The sequence below is a fragment of the Corythoichthys intestinalis genome, chromosome 7, assembly GCF_030265065.1.
Source record: "Corythoichthys intestinalis isolate RoL2023-P3 chromosome 7, ASM3026506v1, whole genome shotgun sequence".
In the NCBI taxonomy this organism is placed as follows: domain Eukaryota; kingdom Metazoa; phylum Chordata; class Actinopteri; order Syngnathiformes; family Syngnathidae; genus Corythoichthys; species Corythoichthys intestinalis.
In genome coordinates this window covers 31453338-31473976 of record NC_080401.1, presented here as the reverse complement: position 1 = coordinate 31473976, position 20639 = coordinate 31453338, and positions in this window count along the sequence as shown.

Sequence of the window (20639 nt, the reverse complement as noted above, 5' to 3'; positions counted from 1 at the left end):
GATAGTGTCCGAAGAAACCAGTAGGCAGTTCGGCGATACGTAGAACAGGTGAACGGGCAGGCACGCGTTCTTGCAGGCAAGCAGTACAGGATCGGGGGGGTTAAAAAAGAAAACACAAAAATGAGCTCAGTATCAGGATTATAAGATTCTTTGTTAGCTGTAAGTCACATCGGAGAGTTGTTGATCTGGTGATGATGTGAGGCGGAAGACCGGTGTTCTGCCAAAATCTGGGGGATTGGACTTTTAGCGCTGCTATTCGCAGACAATGAGTTAAGGAGTGTTTGGCCAAGACATGATAGCAATTACATTACCTTCAAGTAAGTATGTAATAAGTATAAATAATAAGTATGTAATAATTTATTAAAAGTATTTCCTTTTTAACATTTTCTCAAAAAACGGTGTATCAGTACGGTATCAGCATCAGCCGGTGCAGGATTGGCATTGGCCAGTGCAGTATCGGCATTGGCTGATACCACACAGTCGGTTGTCGAAATTGGGAGTCAAAAAATGGCATCGGTGCAACACTACTAATAAGTAGTGACAAATCAGGAGCAAGGAACGCAAATAAATTGTCTAAGAATGGAACAAACTAAATATTGGGAAAAAACATAGATTGATGAAGGAAGACCTGGCTTTTTCTTATTGGTTTAACTGGACCCTTCGTTCAAGTAAGCATCCAGACATATTACCAGTATTCAGTTTCATTCAATTCCATACATTTTATCCAAGTTGCTTCCTCCAGGCCATATCAGCCAAATGAGGGAGAAAAGCAATGGGATTACAAAAAAACAAAACAAAACAAAAAAAACCCCCTCCATAATTGCATTGCATTACGAAGTGGAGCTGATGGCCGTGTCCCTCTGGCGTGTATCTTTGCACTTAATTAGAACCTTCCTCACACATGCGTGACTCACCTCTCCCCGGTGACTTGTTCATTCCATCGCACCATATGCGGAGAAGAAGCTTGTGGTGGAGCGTGACTTCAGGATACCGACACACATGACTGCCCCAAGTTCACCGGAAGGTCCATTGAGGGGCTTCTGACAGGCCTTGAGGCTGCCTGTCAAAAGCTCATTGTCATGTTTCCCTCACAAGATCATCAGTTCGTTCTTCTATTATGTACACAGCGGTGATTGGTTTCACAGTCAAAACTCAAGTCAGTCAATTATCAGTGCAACTTTGAATCAGATCCCTAGTAAAACACACAACAAAAGTAATACTAGTTAGAATTATAAACATGAATAAACATGAAACAAGCAAAACTATCACTATGTAACATAGCGTAATACATAATTCGGTATACGTTGGAGAAACTATAAACAATATGAATCTATCAGCATCAATGGCAGTGGATGAGTTAAAATGAGTTACAAATGAGCGGTCCTTTATTACACTGAAATCAATTTTTGTACATTTATGTCTGACATTGCTTGACTACTGCATGTTGCGGACTATTAGGAGTACCTGACTATCGGCCACTCCCCACCGAATTAGACACGAAAACGGCATTTGTTCATAGATAAACCTCACCGGAATATAAACCGCAGCTGTCCTCACTGTATTATGGGATATTTTCACCAAAAGAGATTGACCTGTAACACTTTTTATTTGACAGTGGCGTCATAAGACCGTCACAATTATGACATGACACTGTCATGAGCATTAATAAATGCTCATGACAGATGTCATTTAGCGTCGTCCGGCAAATGATCTCACTTTTGTATGGATGTAAAATATCCGAGCTGGACATAAATGGATTTAGTGACAAAATCTGCGGGATTAAATTTAATGACATCTGTCATAAGCATTCATTAACGCCCATGACAGTGTCATGTCATAATTATGACTGTCTTATGACGCCACTGTCAAATAAAGTGTTACCTATTCCATCCATCCATCCATCCATCCATCCATCCATCCATCCATCCATCCATCCATCCATCCATCCATCCATCCATCCATCCATCCATCCATCCATCCATCCATCCATCCATCCATCCATCCATCCATCCATCCATCCATCCATCCATCCATCCATCCATCCATCCATCCATCCATCCATCCATCCATCCATCCATCTGCAGCTTAATCCGGGGTCGAGTCGCTGGGGCAGCAGCTTTAGCAGGGAATCCCAGACCTTCCTCTTCCCAGCCACTTCAACCAGCTCCTCCGGCGGGATCCCGGGTCCAGGAGGCATCCGAACCAGATGCCTGAGCCACCTCAACTGGCTCCTCTCAACACGGAGGAGTAGCGGCTCGACACCGAGTCCCTTCCGGACGACTTAGCTTCTCATCCTATCTCTAAGGGACAGCCCGGACACCCTGCGGAGGAAACTCAATTCGGCCGCTTGTATCCGGGAACTTGTTTTTTTTTGACCCACAGCTCGTGACCATAGGTGAGGGTAGGAACGTAGATCGACTGGTAAATTGAAAGCTTCGCCTTTTGGCTCAGCTCCTTCTTCACTACTACGGACCGCATCACTGCAGACGCTGCACCGATCTGCCCGTCAATCTCCCGCTCCTCCTAGATACTTGAACTCCTCCAGTTGGGGCAGGACCTCATCCCCGACCTGGAGAGGTCACGCCACCCTTTTCCGGCTGAGGGCCATGGTCTCGGATTTGGAGGTGCTGATCTTCATCCCAATCACTTCACACTCGGCTGCGAACCGCTCCAGTGAGAGTTGGAGGTCACGGCTTGATGTAGCCAACCACACCACATCATCTGCAAAAAGCAGAGATGCAATGCTGAGGCCATCAAACCGGACCCCCTCAATGCTTCGAGTGCGCCTGGAAATTCTGACCATAAAAATTATGAACAGAATCAGTGACAAAGGGCAGCCCTGGCAGAGTCCAACCTTCACTGGGAACGAATTCGACTTACTGTCGGCAATGCAGACCAGACTCTGACACCGGTCCTACAGGGACTGAACAGCTCTTACCAAGGGGCTTGGTGTTTCCTATTAACTGAAATAAATTAACAAATCAGCCTCAGAATTCAAAATGAGAAAGAAAAAAAAAAGCAGCGGCTTACAGTCCGATAATTATGGTAATGTTTGGATGCAAATTCATATACTTCACCATCATGATGGTTTTTGAGTTTTTGAACGATTGGATTCTTGTTTTCTTAAAAAATATGAAAAATACAGTACTAATGTATTTGTTTTGTTTTATAAGACATTTTGATACAATAAATAAATACAATGAAATATTAAAGTAACAGATAAGACTGCAATGTTAATTTAATGTGATTATTTTTATACAAAGGATATTTAAAATTGTATGCATGTGGTAACAACATAGTAATTAAACCAGCTGTGGGGTAAAATAACCTTGATCAGATGTGATAGAGAAAAACAATACAAATTTGGATGCCACTCCCAAAGTGTAATATTTGGTCTAAAAACCGCTCAGTTATTTTCCCACTTTGAACCCTGTACTTATGTACTTATAGTATAGCCCATAGTGTGGATAATTTATGTATTCTGACAGGCTAATGAGCTGCATATCTTTTGGTGTTAACAACCCATATTACAAGTTGGACGCTTGCGGTTTACAGTTTTATGGATGAACAATTACAATTTTCTTGTGAAATATGGTGGGTATGGCTTCTGGTCAGGTGTGTCTTATACAGTTGTCCCAAAATTACACTACTGTAGTTATTAAACATGTCTGAACTGAATAACTATCATTCTCAAAAATATTAGCCCAATATAATTTACAGTGCATCACAAAAGTGAGTACACCCCTCGCATTTCTGCAGATATTTATCTTTTCATGGGACAACACTGACAAAATGACACTGTCACAATGAAAAGTAGTCTTTGTGCAGCTTATATAATAGAATTAATTTATTTTCCCCTCAAAATAACTCAAAATATAGCCATTAATATCTAAACCCCTGGCAACAAAAGTGAGTACACCCCTATTAAAAAAAAGAACATCCCTAAATGTCCAAATTGAGTACTAATTGTCGTTTTCCCTCCAAAATGTCATGTGACTCGTTACAAGAGTGCTGTCACCATTGCTGCAGATTGAAGAGGTGGGGGGTCAGCCTATTAGTGCTCAGACCATATCTGTAACGAGTCACATGACATTTTGGGGGGAAAATGACAAGCAGTACTCAATTTGGACATTTATTGATGTATGTATGTAGTTTCACTTTTGTTGCTAGGGGTTTAGATATTAATGGCTACATTTTGAGTTATTTTGAGGGGAAAATAAATTAATTCTATTATATAAGCTGCACATAGCCTACTTTTCATTGTGTCAAAGTGTCATTTTGTCAGTGTTGTCCCATGAAAAGATATACTTAAATATCTGCAGAAATGCGAGGGGTGTACTCACTTTTGTGATACACTGTATATCTTCAGTATCTATGCAGACAATAATTATCGCATAGCGTTGTTTTCATGGCCACACATCTGTTGACTTTTGCTATTACAGTATTTTATTATTTTCCTTGCTCGGATTTGCACATCAGACAGTGACTAACCAATTATGTGTTCACTACAAACTTCAGTTCAATGAACAACGCCTTTTCCATGTATGCTAATGCGCGATGATTTCTATAAAAACAAGGAATGACTTGAGGCCACGTGCACTTCCTGTAAGCTTCATACACGCCACCAGATGTTCCGGGCTTTATCTTTTTAATTTTTTTTTGTTTTATTTTGTTGTACAGAGCCATTGCCCATTTATGAGGCCCGACAGTGCTTATCAATGTCATCTATCAATGCACATGACATCAGAATCATGCGCGCATTAATAGAATAGCAAGAGACGGTCATGCAGGCCAGGGACGAATCAGGAAAGGAAATCTGTGTGTGGTTGCCTTAGCTGTGCTGTTAATTCAAAGCAAGGGCACTTGGGTAAATTTTGAAAACTTGAAAAATGATGTTGACAGATCATAATCCCACACAGACTTGTTGTCCGGGACTCGCCTTCTGCCCGAGGTCTTTGAGCCATATTTTATATTAATGGGAAGGGAATCACCTACCAGGCCTGTTAGTCATCCATCACCTTGACTTCATTGGATATTTTAAGAATTGTTTAGGCAAATTACAGCGGAAAAATATTTCATAACAAATGAGGCATAAAATTGAACATAAAACACACACAGCCATTACCATTATTGACTAAACACTAATTTTTATTTAGAGTTGTGGCTAGGCACGGTGAAAAATCAGCATTGACGGCCAAATAGTTTATTTACACCCTCATTCCTCTATTCACATATCAGCTCTTCCCACTGGCAATCCCCATGAGAAGATAAGGAGGACAATAAATGTAGGGAGAAATTACAGTGGTGTGAAAAAGTATCTGAATCTTTTGGAGCTTTTGACATTTCTGCATAAAATCACCATCAAATGTGATTTGATCTTTGTCAAAATCACACAGATGAAAATACAGTGTCTGCTTTAATTAAAAACACTCAAACATTATAGGTTTTCATATTTTGATGAGGATAGCACGCAAACAATGACATAAGGGGGGAAAAATAAGCAATTGAACCCTAAGCCTAAGGAGACTTAAAGAGCAATTCAAACCAATTTATACCAAACATTTTAAGTCAGGTGTGTGCCCAATCACCGATGAGTGGTTTGAAGTTGTCCTGCCCACTATAAAACACACACCTGGTAAGAAATGTCTTGATGAGAAGCATTGTCGGATGTGCATCACGGCTCGGTCAAAAGAGCTGTTTGAAGACCTGCAATTAAGGATTGTTGATTTATATAAAGCTGGGAAAACTGTCTCTAAAATTCTGGATGTACACAAATCGACACTCAGAGAAGCGGTCTACAAATATACCCCTTTCCCACTGTCCAATAAAACCCATGTCAACCTACTAACAATCAGCTTTTGGTGGCAGTGGGAAAGGTGCAGCGACCCGCCTCGACCCGTGTCAATCAACCCGCCAAGCGACCCGCGTTAAAATCACCTCGGCTCTGATCGTCATGCAGTGTGAAAGCAAAACCCCGGGTCAACAGTCAACACCCTAATCTACGTGGTGACATAGGCTCTTACGTGATGCGTCATAACAACGTGCCAGTCACCTCCCATTTAACACCCCCCATAACCGTAGTTACGTCGATGCTAGTAGAAGAAGAAGGAGCCAGTAGGACACCAAACCAAAATTCACGTCGCCTACGTTGCCTCAGCACAAGCAGAGTGTTGATCCTTTGCTGCATTTCGACCATTTTGAGGGCAGTAAAAAGCATGAAAACAGAGAACACAAACAGAAAGGAGGATTCCATGTTGCTCTGCATTGTTTACTTCCTTGAACTGAATGAATTCGGTCGCACTTGTCGACAGGCATCTTAGCGTGGTGACGTCACCTAACCTTACGCACGGCTGAGGAGGGGTGGGGGGTTAGACGGGTGGAAAAAAAAAAAAGACACAGCCCTTTGTTGTCAATGGGAATGGTGCCAAATGCCAATTGCTAGTGGGTTGCATCGGCTTGGAAAAAACGCGCATTGACCCACTAGTTTCAGTGGGAAAGGTGCAATAGAGAGAGTTTGGCACTGTTGCTTCTTTCCCAAGGAGTGGCGGTCCACCAAAGATAGCGCCACGAGTTCAGCGCGGAATACTCAGATAGGTAAAAAAGAACCCTAGAGTGTCTGCCAAAGACTTACAGAAAACACTGCCACAGTCCAATATCTCTGTGCACATATCAACTACATGTAAAATTATGGCCAAGAATGGTGTTCATAGCCACTGCTGTCTAAAAAAAAAAACGTTGCTCATTTAATGTTCACAAAAAGGCACTTGGACACTCCACAGATGTTTTGGCAAAATATTTTGTGGACTGATGAAACTAAAGTTGATTTAGTAGTAAGAAGTAACACACAACGTCATGTGTGGAGGAAAAATTGAACAACTCATCAGCATCAACACCTCATCCCCACCATGAAGTATGGTGGCTGGAGCATCATGATTTGGGGCTGTTTTGCTACCTCAGGGCCTGGATAACTTGCAATCATTAATGGAAGAATGAATTCAAAAGTTTATCAGGATGTTTTGCAGGAAAACCTGAGGCCGTCTGTCAGACAGTTGAAGCTAAAAAGAGGATGGATGCTGCAACAAGACAGTGATCCAAAACACAGAAGTAAATAAACTTCAGAATGGTTTCAGAAGAACAAAATACACGTTCTGGAGTGGCCAAGTCAAAGTCCAGACTTGAAACCCATTGAGATGCTGTGGCATGACCTAAAGACGGCGATTAATGCCAGACATCCAAGGAATCTGGCTGAACTACAGCAGTTTTGTAGAGAAGAATGGGCCAAGATTAGTCCTGATTAATGTGCCATACTGATCTGCAGCTGCAGGAAGCGTCTGGTTGAATTAATCGTAATTAATCGCAATTCAAACCATCTATAAAATATGCCATATTTTTCTGTAAATTCTTGTTGGGATGGAAAGATAAGACACAAGACGGATATATACATTCAACATGGTACATATGTACTGTATTTGTTTATTATAACAATAAATCAACAAAATGGCATTAACAAATATTAACATTCTGTTAAAGCGATCCATGGACAGAAAGACTTGTAGTTCTTAAAAGATAAATGTTAGTACAAGTTATAGAAATTTAATAATAAAACCCCTCTTAATGTTTTGGTTTTAATAAAATTTGTAAAATTTTCAATCAAAAAATAAACTAGTAGCTCGCCATTGTTGATGTCAATAATTACACATTGCTCATGTGGTGCTGAAACCCATAAAATCAGTTGCACCCAAGCGCCAGCAGAGGGCAACAAAACACCGAAAAACACAAGTAACAAGTGGACACTACACTGGGCTGTCATTTTATTCTGTTTGAGCATGTGCATGTGTGTTAAATGTGTCAAATATTTTAAAATGATTAATTAAAAAAATTAATTACCGCCCGTTAACGCAATAATTTTGACAGCCCTAATGAAAACCTGTAAATGTTAGGGTGGTTTTAGTTAAAGCAGACACATTTTTTTGCATCTGTGTGATTTTGAAAAAGATAGTGATATTATGCAGAAATGTGACACATTCCAAAAGGTTCAGACACTTTTTCATAGCACTGTACAAGGCAATTAGTGACTTGTGACTGCCTATAGATTTGAAAAACAGTTAAAAAAATGAAACAACTTTGACTCCTCAACACTCTCAAGCTCTTCCACGTGTCACTGTGTCCCTTGAGCCAATTTCCATTGGGCAAAAGGCTATCACCTGTCCTGTTCTGTTCTGTCCAAACATTAAATATTGAAGCTGAGCATAGAGGTATCCGGTTCTTTTTTTAAATCTCCAGTTTCTTTTTCCTGTGTCTAGCACATTACAATAGAGGTCGGTGAGCTCCACTTGCACGACATTGTTTTTTCCATCACTGCAATCCAAACTGCTTTATGCCAGCATTGGTCGGAAAAATTCCTTGAGTAAAAGCAATGATTTTAATCTCAGCTATCGGGTCTGATTGGATCAGTTTATCCATCAGTTCAGTCACGCCCCAGACATATTGATCAAGATGCAAAACATCTTCATCTTTCAGATATACCATCTATTTCAAAGAATGTTTTATTAATGGCTGTAATGTTTCAGCAACATTTCTATTGCTTTAGCTGAAATGTAACTGATTGTGTCAAATGTCTACATAAGAATGTAATTAATCAATTGAAGGCCACTGAATTGAATTGAATCGTGGCAGACTGTAATATCGCTGAATATAGCATTGTTATCTAAAGAACTGATATCATATCGGCATAAAACTGGTATTGCCATCTATCCATCCATCCTGGACTTGGGAAATCCTCACTTCCCGCTTCTTGTCTCACATGTGCACTTATGGCTTGCAACAAAATGCCTTAAAGCAACACTTTGTAACTTTTCAGTTTGGTTAATTTTATCGAACAAAAGCGGTAGTGTTTTGACCTAAGGAAGACTGCGTTTCCCAAGAGGACCAGCGCTGCGTTTCCCTTGAGGACCAGCGCACACCCGAGCAGTGTCGTAAAATCATCACTGAATCAAAAATCAATCTCCTGGTTGCCTGCAGATGGATTAAACAACATTTCTGTTTCCAGAGCCTGTGTGAAGGACGAATAATAATCAGGAAATGAATCCAGTTGTTGCTAAACAATAGCATATGATGATTAGCAACCGTGTAACTTCGTATGGCTAAACCTCATCGGCTCCAAATCCATCATATCCAAATACCATAGCCATCCCCTCACCATCGACAACTTCACTGTTTCACCCTCCCCCCAAGGTAAGAGCCTGGCTGTCATCTTGGACAGTACACTCTCTTTTCATTTACACAATCATAATATTACCCGGATTGCCCACTATCAGTTACGCGCCATCAACTGCCTCCGCTCCTCCCTCACCCCCATTCCAGTGGTGTTACCAGGATGCCAGGTGTGGGTGGGCATTAGTCTTACCTGGAGAGGCAAAAAAATAAAAGAATAAAAAATAGAAATAAATAAATAAAAGCCACAGTGCTCAAGTTGGTCGAAATCCAGCGTAGGGCTACTGCACCTTAAAACATGTTTTGTTTTTTTCTTTGAGATAACTGTTGTTGTGATTTGGTCTAAACAAATAAAAGTTGATTTGATTTTATTCGACTTAGAACAAATCCATAACTGAACAGTATGGACATGCGGGTGAAAATGTTTTTTTTTTTTTTTTTTGGTAACCTATTGTGGTTCCTCGGTTTTATTATTATTAATATAGTTATTCTTTGTTCTGCAGCCCCTTTGACCTCAATTTGACCCCCTTAGAATGCTTCAAAATTCACCAAAATTGGCAGGCAGGTCAAGACAATCTTTGATTCCGTGTAAAGACAAATTTCATACACTATGTAGCACCCCCTAGCAGTCATTCTTTGTTCCGCCGACGCGGGAAACTCAACAAACTCAACAGCCAGGTGAACACTGGTGGACAAAAAAAAAAAAAAAAATATATATATATATATATATTTATATATATATATGTATATATACATATATATATACATACACACACACACACATATATATATATATATATATATATATATATATATATATATATATATATATATATATATATATATATATATATATATATATATATATATATATATATATATATATATATATATATATGTATATATGCGTAAATGTGTGTAGCGCCCCTTAGGAACATAACCAACATTTCATTTCAGTTTTTCTTTTTTTTTTTTTTTTTTTTTAAGGTGAAAGAGGAGGTAACAACGCAAAGGTTAAAACTTAGAACACATGAGTACTATATGAATGGGATACCATACGCGGTGCCCAGACTACCGTAAGTACTACATCCAGTTTTCTTTGGCTGGGCAGAACTTGTCTATGGGTGGGCACTGCCTACCCCTGCCCCCCCCGGTAACGCCCCTACCCCATTCTGCTGCCATCCTGGTTCATAGTCTTGTCACTCCCCGCCTGGATTACGGCAACTCCCTCCTCTTTGGCCTCCTTCAAAAGACCTTCCATAAACTGCAAATGGTCCAGAATTCCGCCGCTCGCATTATAACCCGTACCCCTTTCATCCACCACATCACTCCAGTTCTCCGCCAGCTCCAATAGCCATTGGAGCCCGGTCCACTTCGACATCCAGTTCACAGTTCTCCTCACATTCAAGGCCATCCACAACCTTGCCCCTCCCTACCTGTCCAACCTCCACCATACTACAACTCCCTCCCATGCCTTTAGGACCTCCACCTCAATACACTTGTCTGTCCACCCCCGCTTGCCTCAGAACCATGGGGAGCAGAGCATTCAGTCGCTCTGCTCCTCGGCTTTGGAATTCACTTCCACCCGACCTCAAGAACAAAGACTCATTCCCACTTTTTCAATTGAAACTCAAAACTCACCTGTTCAGACTCGCATATCCATTATAATCCCTGATTTCTTTGTTTTACTGTTCTGCTAATTATTTTGATACGTTAATATTTTATTGTTTTGAACATTCTATACTTAATTATTTTTACTGTTTTTAGTCTTTAATTTGTCTAATCCCGCCAGCGGGTGAAAGCCGGGCCAATGTTTATTCTGTATATCCTGGTAGCCTCTATTTTTTTCCTCATCAGACAAAACTTTTTGTCTCTTTTATTGCTCTGCCATCTTTTCAGCATTCACGCGAAAGCGTTCACATCGACTTCCGTCTTCATAATAAATGGGGAACGGGGGAAGTAACGTTTGGCGTAAAGAACTCAGCACATTTGTATTTTTTTTGTGTGTGGCAGGTTTCCTGCCACCCTCCTTAAAGTTAACTAGTGCTGGGGAAAGCAATACAGACCCATTCATGATATAAAACAGGTGTCATTCTACTAGTTGTCAGTCGACATATTATCACAAATGTTACGAATATATTTTATAAAGGTTGAAAAGTTACCTAGCGCAGCTTTAAAGCAGCCACACTGTTACTTATTTACAGTTAAAAATGCACTTTCAAATAGAATTGAATTGTAGGAATCTGTTCATCTGTTAAGAGCCTGATCCTGTCCCTGAACATATTGCCCTCCCAGTGCAAACTAGGTAAACCCCTTTGCCTTCTTAGAACTAACATCTCGAGAGGGATGCCAAACCACAGGGATCCCTCAAAGGTAGTGAGTGCGGGGGAAAGGTGTGGGTCTAACAGTTGGCTAAGCAGCTTGAGCAAAAAATGGGAAGTGACCCACGAAGGAAAGCCATATGCGTCCTTCATATTGCCCTGCAAATATTGCCTGAATATTTTATAGTGTTATTTTTCGATATACAGCGATCCCTCGCTACTTCCCGGCTCAACTTTTGCGGCCTCAGTGCATCGCAGATTTTTTTAGAGTTCTAAAAAAATATTTATGTACACTTTATTTACATCTATGTATGTAACTACACTTACACACACACGTACACACACACACATATCATATGAGAGAGCAAATGAGAGAATGAACGTACAGTATGTATTATTTATGTTATTTATACATTATTTTATGTATGCTATTTCCAGTGTTGTTAATCTTACTGAAAAAAAGTAATTAATTATAGTTACAAATTACTTCTCCCAAAAAGTAATTGCGTTAGTAACTCAATTACCTGAATGTAAGAGTAATTAGTTACTTGGCAAAGTAATTGGTGATAATTATTATTTTTTTTTTTCCTCAAAAAAAAAAAAAAAAAAAAAAAAACCAAAAAAAAAAACATTGGCCACACTATGTGAAGTTTTTTGTGAAGGTTTTTGGTACAATTGGCCCGAGCCCAATTCTTTACCCTAATTTACCCTTTACCCTGAATCAACTGTAAAAAGTTGTTAAAATTGCTCCCATTATTGCATTTGTTCCCTTCTCTCTACTTTCGACATATAAAAGTTTTAAAACTGTTTCATCATTTAAAGATAGATTGAAGTCAAGATTTTGCCGATTTAGAAGTATTTTAGATAAAAATTTACTTAGGTTCGCTAGGAAGGTTCTCTACAACAGAGCCGTCCTAAAAAGTCTACTGCTTTAAGATGGCGGCTGTCTACTAACGCATTTAGTGCCATGCAGTGTTGTTAATTTTACTTTAAAAAAGTAATTAATTACAGTTACAAATTACTTCTCCCAAAAAGTAATTGCGTTAGTAACTCAGTTACCTGAATGTAAGAGTAATTAGTTACTTGGCAAAGTAACTAGTGATATTTTTTTTTTCTCAAAAAAAAACAAAACAAAAAAACACACAGGTCACACAATGTGAAGCTTAAAGTGTTTGGGGGACAATTGGCCCTAGCCCAATTCTTTACCCTCCACTTAACTAGACACAAGGGTATTGCGATAACTAGCTAGTAACCTTTGCTATGTGTGGAAGTCATTTAAAGTTGTGAATCAATCGTTAAAGTTGTTAAAATTTCTCCCGTTATTGCATTAGTTCCCTTCTGTCTACTTTAAACATGTGTAATTTTTAAAACTGTTTCATCATTTAAAGATAGATTTAAGTTAAGATTTTGCCGATTTAGGAGCATTTTAGATTTTAAAAAATTACTTAGGTTCGCTAGGAAGGATCTCTACATCAGGGCCTTCCTGAGAGGTCTACTGCTTTAAGATGGCGGCTGTTTACAAACGCATGTAGTCCTTAAAACATGTTTGCAGTGCAGCAGTTTCTGTCATTTGCATCTAGTTCTATAATATGATATCTACCGTGTCATGTGGGCGTAGTTTGTCGGCTATGGCTGCAGTCAGGTATTATTGGAGCCACCTAGCATCGCGGTTGCAACGGCGTCTTCCCCACTCCTGCTCTGCTCTCGTCCCCGTGAGTCCGTTTCTCTCAGACTTTTTTTTATTCAACCAACTTAGTAACGCATAGTAACGCACGCCTTTCCCGCCTCAGTAACGGTAACGGCGTTGCCAAGATGAGAAAAGTAATTAATTAGATTACTCATTACTGAAAAAAATAACGCCGTTAGTAACGCCGTTATATTGTAACGCCGTTATTAACAACACTGGCTATTTCTTTATGTATGTTATTATTAATATTTTATTTACGTGTTTAAAACTAGTTTTTAATGTTCTAATGATAACATATTAACATATAACATTTATAAAGTTTTATATACACTATTTGATATTATGAATACACAAAAAAATGTACAGTCGTACCTCAACATGCGAAAGCCTCGACTATGATCCTTTCGCTTGGACTTGTCATTTGTGTCAACATATGACGACATGCTCGAAATATGACGATTTACAACGGCGTCACAATTTCATTGTTTTCCCACAAGACGGACGCACGGCGGATTTTCTTGTGAGAGAAATCAACATGTGTCCCAAGAAGGTTAGTGCAGGTGGTAAAAACCCGTAAAAAGGTGAAGCTTACTATTGGAATTAAGAAGGAAATGATAGAAAAAATTGAACGTGGTGTGCGCATCACTGAACTGGCTCGACAATATGGCCGGGATATGTCTACAATCTCGACGGTCCTGCTCCGACCTCTGTTTGCCAGTCTTTATAGGTTAAGGTGACAATTATTAGGGCCCAAGCACCAACTGGCGTGAGAGACCTATTGGAATGCAAAGGAATATTATTATTGTTTTTTTCATGGCAAATTAAAATGGCCAATTTGGAGGCCTTAACACGAAAACTCACCCAAATTCGCATATACATGTGGCTTTGCCTAAATTTCGATAATTTCACATACATGTGGCTTTGTGTAAATTTCGATTATTTTGCAACATTGGGGAAAAAAATGTATCAAAATGGCTCAGTGGCGCCCCCTTGAATTTTCAAAAAGGCCTCTTCTATTAGGGTTTTTCAACTTATTAAACTGTTCCAAAAAGTCTCTTGCACCCGCATTCTAAACTATTATTTTGGAACTCAACTAGTATTTTGGATTGAATGTTAATTTTTTATCAATTTACAGGGTGCACATTTGAGACCTTGGCACCTTGGGAGTAAGTTGGATCCTCCTCAAAATTGGTGAGACTGTTCATGAGACGTATGAGATCTTAAGTTGGCTGAGGGAATATGGTGAAAGTTTTTTTCGCTGTATTCCTTCGTTTTTCGCGGAAAAACGGGGAATACAGTGATTTTTTTTTTTTTTGCTGTCTTCCTTCATTTTTTGCAGTTTTCGTGGGAAAGCCGGGGAATACAGTGAATTTTTTCACGGTTTCCGCGTTTTTCACGGAAAAACGGGGGAATACAGCAAAAATTATTATTATATTATTATTATTACGATCTGTATTTATAATTTATTTGTTTTCTATGCGTAATTGCCATTTGTGGCTGTACCGGCAGTATTTATTTTGGGCTGTGGTAGAAATTAATTTAATTATAATGTATTCTAATGGGAAAATCCCGCTTGACATACGACCATTTTGACTGACAAACCAGGTCCTGAAATGAATTAAATTCATATGCAGAGGTACCAATGTATGTTGAAAATGGGAGGGTGGGGGCGGGGGTGACACTACTTCACGGTTTTTTACTTTACGTGGTTGGTTCTGGTCCTCATTAACAGCCTTAAGTGTGGGATCACTCTATGTTGTCTCTATTAAGTTAGGACAATCTTTATGCTACAATAGCCACCATTCATTGACTGGAAAGTCTTGTGCCTACCACAATGTGACTCACCTTGTGATGGAGTACAAGCGCCACAGGGTACACATGAATCCAAAACTGACCTAGATACATGCTGACTCAGGATAAAGCAAAGTTTTTTTGTTTTTAAAAAAAACATTTTTAGGTGTAGGGATGTCTTAAAGGGAGATGAAACACGCCAATTAAACATAAATAGTCATTAAGGGCAGCTCAACAGCTAACATTATTTTGGGAACATTCAATCTTGAAAAACTTTGCCCGTTTAATAGAAATGTAATTTCCCAAAATAAATTCCGTTAAAATACGTTGTGACATCATTAGTAGTGGAGGGACGTTATGTTCCTTGACAGGAAATGAGGAATCCTGACAAGATGGCCGCCAACCCTGAGGCTACATTTCCCAGCATTTAGCACAACTCACCAGGATGTAGCTGCTTAAGCCACTTGATTGCAGCCGGGCCGTAAGAGTGAATAAAACTGAGGGGCCGCTTGCATGGTGACACTTTGAGAATACAACATATTTTATGTTAGCATTTTCATGGTTTATCTTCAATGAGATCGCAATTCCACGTGAACGTTTACTGTATGTGTAAAAAGTACCATTCATTTTTGCATAACCAAATTTGAAAACAGGCTAATAGTACCCGTACACTATACAAGAAATATAGACATGTTTCCGGCGTACTTTTGCTTTATTTCTTGCTTTCTGCTCGCGACTTCTGTTTTCACGTTACTTTATATTGACAGCAATGGTGCTGGAGTCGCATCACTCACTAAAAACCCTGGAAAACACTATTTTGAAATACCACATCCTTCTGCCATCTTGACATGGGAAGACAACATAAAGAAATGGACGAGGGTGACCACAAATGAAATATTATCGTATTTTAATAACTTAATGGCAGTGGATGGAAACGCCATCAGGAACCTGAAAAGCTCCGAGGAATTCCGGTACCTGCGCAGCCACAAAGTTGGATGTGTCCTCCTACACGAACACGGTAATTTTGTCATTTTGAAGGCAAATGTGGAAGCAAGTCATTGCCTCAATGTACTACAAAGCATGGGTGCTGATGGTGACAAAGGAGGGAGACGTCGAAACTGCAGGCTTTACATGTATCGCAGGTCCAGGGCATTCGTATAGTCATGCTGCCGCTGTGTTATGGAAGGTATGCTCTCCAAAAATAGGAAACCTAAAATCTGGCGAATAAAATAACTTGTTGCCTTTGCTATTAATATTACGATGATGACTGTAATTATGAAGTTTAATATTTTTTTTTTACTACAACTACTGCTGCTGCTGTAGCTGCTACTATAACAACACATCCAAAATTCCGGGAAAGGATGTTCTTGGGTGGGTTTCTTATCAACGAAATGATAAGAACAAACATATCATCTTTCAGGTGGAGTCTTTTAATTTAGAGAAGCGATCCACATTCTTGAAATATTGTCTGCTAGTTCCGGATGTAAGGTGTATGGCGGGGTACATTCACAGAGGAGCTTTGTAGCTGGTCGGTGACAAAAATTTTCCTATAGCCTACTGTATTTAGTCCCGGACCCTCGTTCACGTTGTGCTAAATCCATTTCTGGAGAATCAGTGGGTTCCTTGGATTTGATTTTGACTTTGTCAACACACTTCTAACTTCAACAGCAACTCATGATGTTTTGTCTAAACCGGAAGTTCGGAGCAGAAATTTTCCAAGATGGCGCAGCCCATGTTTTGCTCAGGAAACTTCTCTATAATCTGAACTAAACCAGCTACATTTCACAAAATGCCATTAAAAAACAAACATTTTCGACATTTTTGCCTGTTATGTTGCCGAAACATTTTGGGCTGTTAAATGAAACGCAATCCTTTCAACAAAACGGCATATCTAAAAAATAACGATATTGATCTTGCACTAAGATCGATTCAACAGTTACTTAACCAATTCATATTTCAATCCAGCTTGATACATAGTATATGTTGCATATGCTGTAATAGTTTATAGTTAATTTCTAGACTAAAAATTTGAAAATTGCTAGAGACAAAAAATGTCCAATGGCAATAAATGAATTGATATACAGTTCAGTGGGGCAAATAAGTATTTAGACAACCACTAATTGTGCAAGTTCTCCCACTTGAAAATATTAGAGAGGCCTGTAATTGTCAACATGAGTAAATCTCAACCATGAGAGACAGAATGTGGAAAAAAAAAAGCAGAAAATCACATTGTTTGATTTTTAAAGAATTTATTTCCAAATTAGAGTGAAAAATAAGTATTTGGTCACCTACAAACAAGCAAGATTTCTGTCTGTCAAAGAGGTCTAACTTCTTCTAATGAGGTCTAACGAGGCTCCACTCGTTACCTGTATTAATGGCACCTGTTTTAACTCATTATCGGTATAAAAGACACCTGTCCACAACCTCAGTCAGTCACACTCCAAACTCCACTATGGCCAAGACCAAAGAGCTGTCGAAGGACACCAGAGACAAAATTGTAGACTTGCACCAGGCTTGGTGTAAAGAATTCAACTGTGGGAGCAATTATTAGAAAATGGAAGACATACAAGACCACTGATAATCTCCCTCGATCCGAGGCTCTATGCAAGATCTCACCCTGTGGCGTCAAAATGATAACAAGAACGATGAGCAAATATCCCAGACCCACATGGGGGGACCTAGTGAATGACCTACGGAGAGCTGGGACCACAGTAACAAAGGCTACTATCAGTAACACAATGCGCCGCCAGGGACTCAAATCCTGCACTCCCAGACGTGTCCCCCTGCTGAAGAAAGTACGCGTCCAGGCCCGACTGCGGTTCGCTAGAGGGCATTTAGATGATCCAGAAGAGGATTGGGAGAATGTGTTATGGTCAGATGAAACCAAAATAGAACTTTTTGGTGAAAACACAGGTTCTCGTGTTTGGAGGAGAAAGAATACTGAATTGCATCAGAAGAACACCATACCCACTGTGAAGCATGGGGGTTGAAACATCATGCCATCATCCCAAACACACAGCCAGGGCAACAAAGGAGTGGCTTCGTAAGAAGCATTTCAAGGTCCTGGAGTGGCCGAGCCAGTCTCCAGATCTCAACCCCATAGAAAATCTGTGGAGGGAGTTGAAAGTCCGTGTGCCCAACAACAGTCCCAAAACATCGCTGCTCTAGAGGTGATCTGCATGGAGGAATGGGCCAAAATACCAGCAACAGTGTGTGAAAAGTTTGTGAAGAGTTACAGAAAACGTTTGGCCTCCGTTATTGCCAACAAAGGGTACATAACAAAGTATTGAGATGAACTTTTGGTATTGACCAAATACTTATTTCCCACCATGATTTGCAAATAAATTCTTTAAAAATCAAACAATGTGATTTTCTGTTTTTTTCCCCCTACTTTCTGTCTTTCATGGTTGAGGTTTACCCATGTTGACAATTACAGGCCTCTCTAATATTTTCAAGTGAGAGAACTTGCACAATTAGTGGTTGACTAAATACTTATTTGCCCCACTGTAGGTTAAATTATGAACATTTTTAGGGTGAGTGTCAGTATATCAAATTCCATGTGAACAACAAGCTAGCTGCAGGTGCCTCCTATGAATGTTTGTTTGCCCCCCATAGAACTTAGTTCTTCACTTCTTCAACTGTTTCCTTCTTTCCTGGAAGACGTTTAACTGCTCGGAAGGAGAGTGACAAGTCTAGCGAATTTACAACCACAAGTTGTGGGCAGCAGTTGAGCGGTCACAAAGCAAGCAAACATGCCTCCAAAACACACAGGTTAACGTTTTTTTGTGAAATCGTAACACGTGCAGTTGAGAAAAATCGAGGGATACTTAAAAGAAGTTGTAGTGTTAATTTATGGAATAGCATTAAAGCAGTTGCAATCGTAGTAAGGTTGTTGATGTGATTCCTCAGATTTAGTTCAAAATGGGTAGTACGCCAAAGTTAATGTGTGGTCAATCAGTTAATTTTTAGAGGCGATATGCTATGTCAACCAATGGGTTAATTTCAGTATTGTTAAGGTTTGGGGCCGCTCTCATGAACTGGAACATTTTTATACGTAGGCGTAACTTTTCAGTTTGATTTCCCTCAAGGAACGCGAAAACTTTGGGGTCAAAATGATAGGTTATTACAATAAAATTGCTTTTATGAATGTGATTTAGTGAGACATCAGACTTGTTTTTATGAGACGAGGGATTAAGTGTGTAGGTGGGAGGCAATGAACAGACATGTCTTATGAGTTTTAAAATGAAAAGACATGACGCATTATTGTAATCTCTTAATGAGTGCCACTTCCTCTGAAAAATAAATAAATAAATTAGTCAGATGTTCACATGCAGGATTTCCTTCTTGATCTCTTATCAGCTTCTTTGAAAACAATGGAAGCTGCCCACGCAAGTTTAAACGCCATCGTGCTCACGGCGTTCCTCTTTGTACCAGATGTTGGCCTTCTGGGCGAAAGCCAGCAGGAGTTGACGAGTGCAGAACAGTAGCCACAAATCAGATAAAATCCAATGCTTGCTTGGACTGATAGGCATTTTTTTTTAATTGACCAGAGAGATTTTGTAGTGATTGTAGATAAAATCGGGTTGTTCCCGACATTATAACGACATTTAACTTCAGAGATCTTGCCATCAGATTTACAAGCTAAAGACAAAAATACGATTTGTAATGCACTTGCTGAAGAACAGTTTTCATCAGATTTAATCAGACACCACAACAATGCAATTGTAATACTATATACTACTGTATTTTATTATCGAGACCAAATTAACTTCCCAAACTGTGATGCATGTGCCTCACAGGATTAGATTAAAGGAGTTATTATATAGGATGATTATGAACATGTTTATTTCGAATATTCAATCAGTACCAATACTAAATAACAAGAATAAAATAAAATATAAGACATAATATAAAAATTAAAAAAGGATTGAGAAGAAGTAAAACTTATTTGCTCCCACCCCTTGTCCTTATGTACTGATGTATCAGCTTCTGTCCATACATTTAAACATATACCCAATACCATAACCTAATACATTCTTACCTAACACATGCTATTACTCTACATCTTGTGCTCTATAAACATACGTAATTTGTAATTAAGTGCGTACGACAGGAGAAAAAAAGTCTTAAAGGGTATTACAACACCTGGGGAAATGCTAATATTCCATCATTTATCCATAAACGCATGCCTTTTGGATTCATACCATGCCACTACGTGTAATTACACACATTGCAACACCAAGAAAATGATAGAAATTTGGATCGATTGTCAAGCTAAAACGACCGGTGCCCGAGATCCCGGAAATCTAGCATATTGTGTGCGTGACGTCAGAACAAGGAAACAGCCGGCTCAGTGCTTAGTACTGAATGGCGGCGATGATGGCGGACAATTTTGTTTCTAGTTGCAGCGACGAATCCGACGTAACGAACGTTCTTCTAATGGAGACGAGGAGAGTAATGAACCTTTCTTTGGTGTTTTGGGTTATCAGTTTGAGCCCAAAGGAAAGCCAATGCAGCCTAATGAAAGGATCATTAAGGGGAGAAATCACACTGATGAAACACCGGCAACGGATCGTGTGGGAAACACCGAACGGTTTGTTTTGCATTTCTTTTTGTGAAGCTGATAC